This window comes from Cervus canadensis, chromosome 17 (genome assembly GCF_019320065.1).
Source record: "Cervus canadensis isolate Bull #8, Minnesota chromosome 17, ASM1932006v1, whole genome shotgun sequence".
NCBI lineage: Eukaryota > Metazoa > Chordata > Mammalia > Artiodactyla > Cervidae > Cervus > Cervus canadensis.
In genome coordinates this window covers 994,508-1,001,063 of record NC_057402.1, presented here as the reverse complement: position 1 = coordinate 1,001,063, position 6,556 = coordinate 994,508, and the positions used below count along the sequence as shown (strand labels likewise).

General features: G+C 46.2%; 1 long non-coding RNA gene across 1 annotated transcript; it reads left to right on the top strand.

Moving 5' to 3' along the window:
* Positions 1–645: 645 nt before the first annotated feature.
* LOC122454741 lies at positions 646–5,361 on the top strand. The gene is made up of 3 exons (XR_006273513.1): positions 646–761; positions 961–1,143; positions 5,298–5,361. It is a non-coding gene; the product is annotated as an uncharacterized LOC122454741 (long non-coding RNA).
* The last annotated feature ends 1,195 nt before the right edge of the window (positions 5,362–6,556 follow it).

Sequence of the window (6,556 nt, the reverse complement as noted above, 5' to 3'; positions counted from 1 at the left end):
GAGGTGCTGACCCCAGAGCTCTGCGGAGTGGTGAGGCTATCACCTAGAAAGGGGGGTGGGGGTGGCTTTAACAACTCCTGGAACACCCCCCACCCCTCGAGTTCCTGGGCACTGGAGGCTGAGTGACTGCCAAGAATGCCCTCTTCTGGTGATGCTCTCAAAGCCCAGGATGACAGCAAGGCAGGACGAGACCTGTGTTTTCAGATTCCTGGGGAGGTTCTCGGCATCAAGACATAGTGTCACTCAAGCAAATAGCTCTCCCCTCTCTCTTCCTCTTCATCCCCCCCAGCTAGCGATAGGTCAATTATTCTAATAAAGTAAGATAGACCATGATCGAGATTTGGCTTCCTTTTTTTTTTTTCTCTCTCTCTCTAATCAGGAATAATACTCTCTATGTCATCTGTATATTTATGATAGCTCAAAGACATGGGTGTGTGGATCTAATTAAAAATGTGAAAGGGTTTAGCAGCCTGCTGCTTCCCTGCAACTCTCTGGTTGCCAAATCTTGGCAGCCGTGTTGAAACGGGGCCAAGTGTTTAGTGTGGAGCTGAACGCCTGCCAGCCGGGGTGCTGCATTGTGGGGCCAGGAAGCCTGGCGGGGTTGCGTTAAAACCAGCTCACACAGGGCTGGGCAGGGAGCAGGACCCGGGACCCAGAGGAAACCAGATGCAGAGGAAGGGTCTTGCTCTCTGCTTGCTTCCCCACTCAACGCAGGACCACTTAGACCATCTCGGAGACTAGACAGGCCTGCTAGCCACTAGGTGGGAGATCCTCCCCACAGTCTTTGCTACAGTCGGGCCTCTTCAGAGGAGAAGCAACCCTCCACTCTCTCCCAGCAGTGAGGGGCTGCACTGACAGCCGTCTCGTGGTGCATGTGCCTATTGAGTTCCAGGAGTCTTCCCTGGAAGCCTGAGTCTCTCTCGATGACTCGTTTCATTGTTCTGTGTCTTCCCTCTCAAGCAGCGGAGCCCTGCGCTGGGTTTCTCTCCAACCGGACGATGCACACACATCCCCTTGGGGAATCTGAGGCAGGATTCTGATCCAGCGGGGAAAGGGGAGAACTCATGTTGCCGAGATCAGAGCTCACCGGAACCGCTGAAGTGCTCAGTTATCAATTCTGACTCCTCGTGTCATGGATTCAAGGTTGGTGGGTTCTGAAAAGTCCAGCCTAGGTGATTCAGAGTCCCACTGGGGTCGGGGGTGGGGGAGGTGATTCAAAGAGCTCGGCCCCCTCTCCCTGGTGTGTTGACAAGATAAGTGAGACTAAAACACATCAAAGATAAGGGTTACTTCTCATTTCCTTGAAATGTGCCTGTTATAAACAAATAACAGAAGAAAAGGAATCGCATTCTTTCTGTTCAGAAACACTCCCCTGCAAACAATGAAAATTTAGTTCAACAAAGATCTGCTGTGATATTAGGGGGAGTGACATGTCTGGGGGGCTAGGACAGGGGATGAGAGGAGATTTAACCTTTTAACTTTTTGTCTTGTGTACTATTGATTTTGATGATAATGCATGATGGTACGTTCTTTTTAATTAAAAAAGGGTGTGGGGGGGAAGGCCAGAAAAAGCAAGAGTGTACCCAGTAGGGAGCCTGGTAATGACCTGTCCCCAGGGCAACCATCAGGCCAGTGGTGGAGAGAGCCTGGAGGGGTTTGAGGTCACTCGGTCCTGGAGTGGAATCTGGGCGCTGGCACGATGCTTGGGGAAGCCAGCTGACATCGCCAGGCTCTGAGGCCCTGCCAGCAGCAGGAAGGAGCTGTGCCTTCTTTGCGGGAGCTGCCCTGCGTGCTAGGGATGTGGATGCGAAGGGGGCCAGACCCAGGGGGCCGGGCCGGGTGTCTGACAGATCCAGGGCCCCTCTCCACTGGGGCCAGAGCACTATGCCGGGTAGAATTTCATCCCAGCAGACGACTGCTAAGAACAAATACATTCTAAAACCTCAGGACGGGAGCTAATCACTTCGGATGTCACCAAGCCACCTTTCGTGGTATCAGAGGGAGCCTGGAAAAAAAAAAAAATGGGGTCCCTGGGGAACCGCAGAGTATTTTCTCTTTCTTTGACAGAGATAAATTTACACGTATGAAAAGTTTAAAATGACACGCCAAATACACCCCAAGTCATCATACTTTAGTTGGCCATGTTTATCCTGAAAAATTAAACTGCGCGAAGTCGGCCCTATGGAGGGAGATGCAGGTCACGTGGTCCCTGTACAATTAGGGGCTGATGTGTTCTTAAAATCCTGAGTCAGCGTCTGTGTCCATCTCTTCGTGGATGGATAACATAGAACTCACTGCTTCCATCACAAAGAGAAAGGCCGTTTGCTACTAAATATCCTAAGATTTTTTTTTTTCTTTAGGAAAATCACACTCCAAGAGACTTTATCACATTTCACTCCTAACATGTGGGCAGGTGATTGTCTAAACCACTGAGGGAAGATGTTCCAGGTAAACATCTAATTAATTAAAGAAAACCTCTCTCTCTCCACCCCAACCCAGAAAAGACTGCAATTTAGAAAGACACACACACATACACACTTTTAAAAAGGCTTCCAAGCAAATGAATCGTCTAGCCCGACCACCTCTGATAATTAAAGTCTACAGACCTCAAACCTCCCAGCCTCCCTCCAACGTCTGTGTGACCACCACCCCTCCACTCTTCCAAGCAACATTTGCTCCAACTTAATATTCTGGTGCTTTTGGGAACAACATTTAAAAATAAACCATTTTGGCACATTGTCAAAGTCTTGTCTAAATTTCTTCATGACAACCACCCTAAGTGAGATTTTAAAAATCAAAAGAGTTGGAGGTGGGGGGGGGGGCAGGGAAAGGAGTCCCCATTTATAGAGTTCTAATTTCAGACAACGCCCAATGAGAATGCATTTATTTCTCCTTCGTCCTCGTTTCTGATTCCCTCACTTGCATGTAGGGCATCCTTGTCCCAGCCCTTGACTCCTAAGCCTGTATTTCTTTCATCCTCTCCATGGGACCTGGCACTTGGGTTGGTGATAAAGAAACTCTGAAATTCTAGGACAACTTTTTTTGCTCATGGCCCAGGCTGGTCGCTAAAGAAAGAAGTCCTAGGCAGAGAAGGGGCCTCAGGCGGGTGTTAAAATGTTGTTTCTGGTCCTGCGTAGCAAGCACAGCAAAACAGTCCTGTCTGCTCTGTTCCTATCAACAGCCTGATCTCCTTGGTCTGTTGCTAAGAGACCAGCCTGTTGTTTACAAGATCATCGGTGGCGTAGACTTCCATAATTTATAATTTATTATCTTAGTGTCAAAACTTGGGTTGGTTTTTATTTTAGTTCACCGTAGATCCAATAATTGTTAGATACAACAAAGTTCACGTATCTGCCAGTGGTTCTGTTGTTGCTCTGATAGCATCCCTGGCTGCCCCTAAGTTTAGATGCTACGGGAAAAAAATGCTATTATAAACTGAAAATGAATATCATTTTTTGTCCATTAACTTCATGCATTATATGACTGCTCAGGTCAATGGATTCCCTCCAGATTTTCTCACTACTGAAAGCATGTTTCTGCCCAACCTAGAGAGAAATGAATTGAAATGATTTCAATTATTACAAGAAAGGAATTGAGTCTTCTGACTATATATTTCAGCACCCAACTCTCCAATCCTCTCTCCACAAAGTTCAGGGCCAGAGACACTTAACCAGCACTAGAAATTACCCCCGAGCATTGTCGGGTATGGTGAGCTCACCAAACTACCTTTAGAGAGTCCTCCACTCACAGCAAGTCAATCAGCCCAGTAAGGAAGTGATGACACAGAAGAAAGAGAGTTATTTAAATAAAACCAGCTCAGTCACAATACCCCAGCCTAAAGAAGAAGAAGAGAAACAGTTCAAGTGTTACAGTCAGGATCAATGCTAACATTTATAGTGCCGGGCACAAGGCTGAGTGCTCAACCTGGACTAGCGTGCAAAGCTCCCGACAAACTTAAGAGAAAATTCTAGTATTAGCCCCATTGTAGAGACAACAAAGTCAGAACTTAATAACCTTCAATGAAAGGCAGGACTGAACTCAGACTGAGTGTCCCTGGATACATCATTCTCATAGAAATTAAAAAAAAAAAATCAGCTTGGGCTTTGTAATTTACTGTCTATGAACAGTCCACAGACATTTGATGGAGCAGGGAAATTAACATAGGTTCCAAAATCATATCATCACATTATCTTTCCCTGCAGTCATTGGAATCTCTCTAGAAACCACAGAGCATGAGAAATTTCTAGGAAGGGTATTTTATTTTCCCCATCAAAGGACCTGGCAAATTCTAATGACATTTTACTGGGAATTAGATTTGTCGCTTTCCAGAAAGCAATTATGGTGATCATCCACACTGGCATTTTTCACTGCTGTATCGCTAGTCTCTCCCCAGTGGTGCTATGGCCAGGGTATCACACAGATCTAAGATCTCCTGGACCATCTCTGCTTGGGGTTGGTTGGCAGCCTCTTTTTAACTCCTGTGGTAAAAAGAGATAAATAAACAAGTTGGAAACCATTGACCACCAAAGAAGCAGTCAACCTCTTGATGACTTAACCATTTCTCAAGATAGGTCTGAGACCTAGTTACTTTTTTCTCTCCAAGTAGAGATTTAATCCCTTTCAAACATGTGGATTTTTTGACTGGAACCCACAGATCCACCCCAAGCAGCATAGAAAGGGGGCCCAGATCCCTCAGTTTATCTTCCAAGAGCACCTTTCTGAAATGAGCATCACCCTGAAGTTGTGAATAGGGCCCAATTCATCTTGGCAGCTACATGATAGATGGGTACATTGTTTAGGATGTTGTGGATCAGAAGTTGTGGCTTCTGTTTCCTGTCTACCACTTAGCAAGCCCTGTGAACAGAGGTGGGTCTATTCAACCACTAGGTTCTTAGTTTCTACATTCACAAAAACAAGGATGATATGACCTTCCTTACAAGGGAGAGACGATTAAAACTGAACAATGGATGCAACACAAAATCAGGGGGAGCAAACTCTCCAAGAGTGATTAACATCATTACTGGAGCCCTAGGGCCCAATGAAATGCCTGACAAATAGTAGCCTTTCATGGCTGTCTATGCAGCTGCCCGCGCTACGTGCCCCCAAACCGCTAAGCACTGGGGCCTCTGAGATGGAAGACGAAGCTTTCTCCTGTCAATTGTTCACTCTGTCATGGAGGAGACAGATGTGTAAATGATTATTTAGAGCGATGCACTTACTTCTATGGAGACCCAGATTGAGACGCGACCTTGGGAAAATGTAGTCTTCAAACCTCTTTTTTGTTTTCTGTACCATAGGGATATAACCGCCTGATCACCTTGAGAAGAAAAAGAAGGATGCCCCATGCCATCTGTCACCCAGGAAGCGCTCAGTAAATATGGAGGGGTGGGAGGGGAGAAGGACCTGTGATCCCATTCCAATTGCTACCTCTGTCCTGGCTTTTTTATGGGAGTTTCTAGAACAAGCGCAGGCATATTCCTTGATAAAAATCAAAGGTCCTTAGAGCAAAGCCTCACCAGTCACCTAGGTGAGGCCTTCATCACTGTCAGCAGGAATCATCATACTAGTGATGCAGGTACTGATTCCTCCTACCTCACACCACTAACGTGTAGCCTTTCCTTTGGTCCTTAGCAAACCAGCAGCTAAAAAGTCAGTTAGCAGTAGGGCCAGCCAACTGTTTTGCCAGGAAAATGCTCAATTCTATGTATGATCCCTGGTGGTTCAGATGGTAAAGTATCTGCCGTAACACGGGAGACCCGAGTTCAATCCCTGGGTTGGGAAGATCCGCTGGAAAAGGTAACGGCTATCCACTCCAGTATTCTTGCCTGGAGAATTCCATGGACAGAGGAGCCTGGTGGGCTATAGTCCATGGGGTCACTAAGAGTTGGACATGACTGTGGACATAACTGAGCAATGAACACTTTCACTTTCACTAAATATGATCAGTGAGTGAAGATAGCGCAGATATAAAGAAAGAAACAGCCCCTTGGGAGCCTGAATGAGTTGGGCTATTCAACCCAGCCTATGTTAAACTCTGACCAAGGTCAGGTTAATTAACCCCTGTGAGTACGACCTCATTGTCAGCATAAACATGGATTGATCACATGGGTGATGCTCCTAGAACTCAGGGATGTTCAGTATAAGGCAGCTGCCTCCCTACCGAAGACCTTGAAACACTCATGATGCTAAGGGAGGTTGGGCCATGGTCTGGCATCTCTGGTACAACTTTAAGGGAATCAAATAAAAATTCATCACCAAGATTTAAGGTTCTGCTCATCTCCTACTAATTCCTAGCATTCAGTCAACACTATTGTCTAGTGGCTTATTTATTAATTTATTTTTTCATTTTTATTTTTTTGAAAGTGAAAGCTGCTCAGTCGTGGCTGACTTTTTGTGACCCCGTGGACTGCAGATTGCCAGGCTACTCTGTCCACAGAATTCTCCAGACAAGAATACTGGAGTAGGTTGCCATTCCTCTCTCCAGGGGATCTTCCCGACCCAGGGATTGAACCTGGATCTCCTGCATGCTCTTTTATGGAAATACCTGTATGGGTGA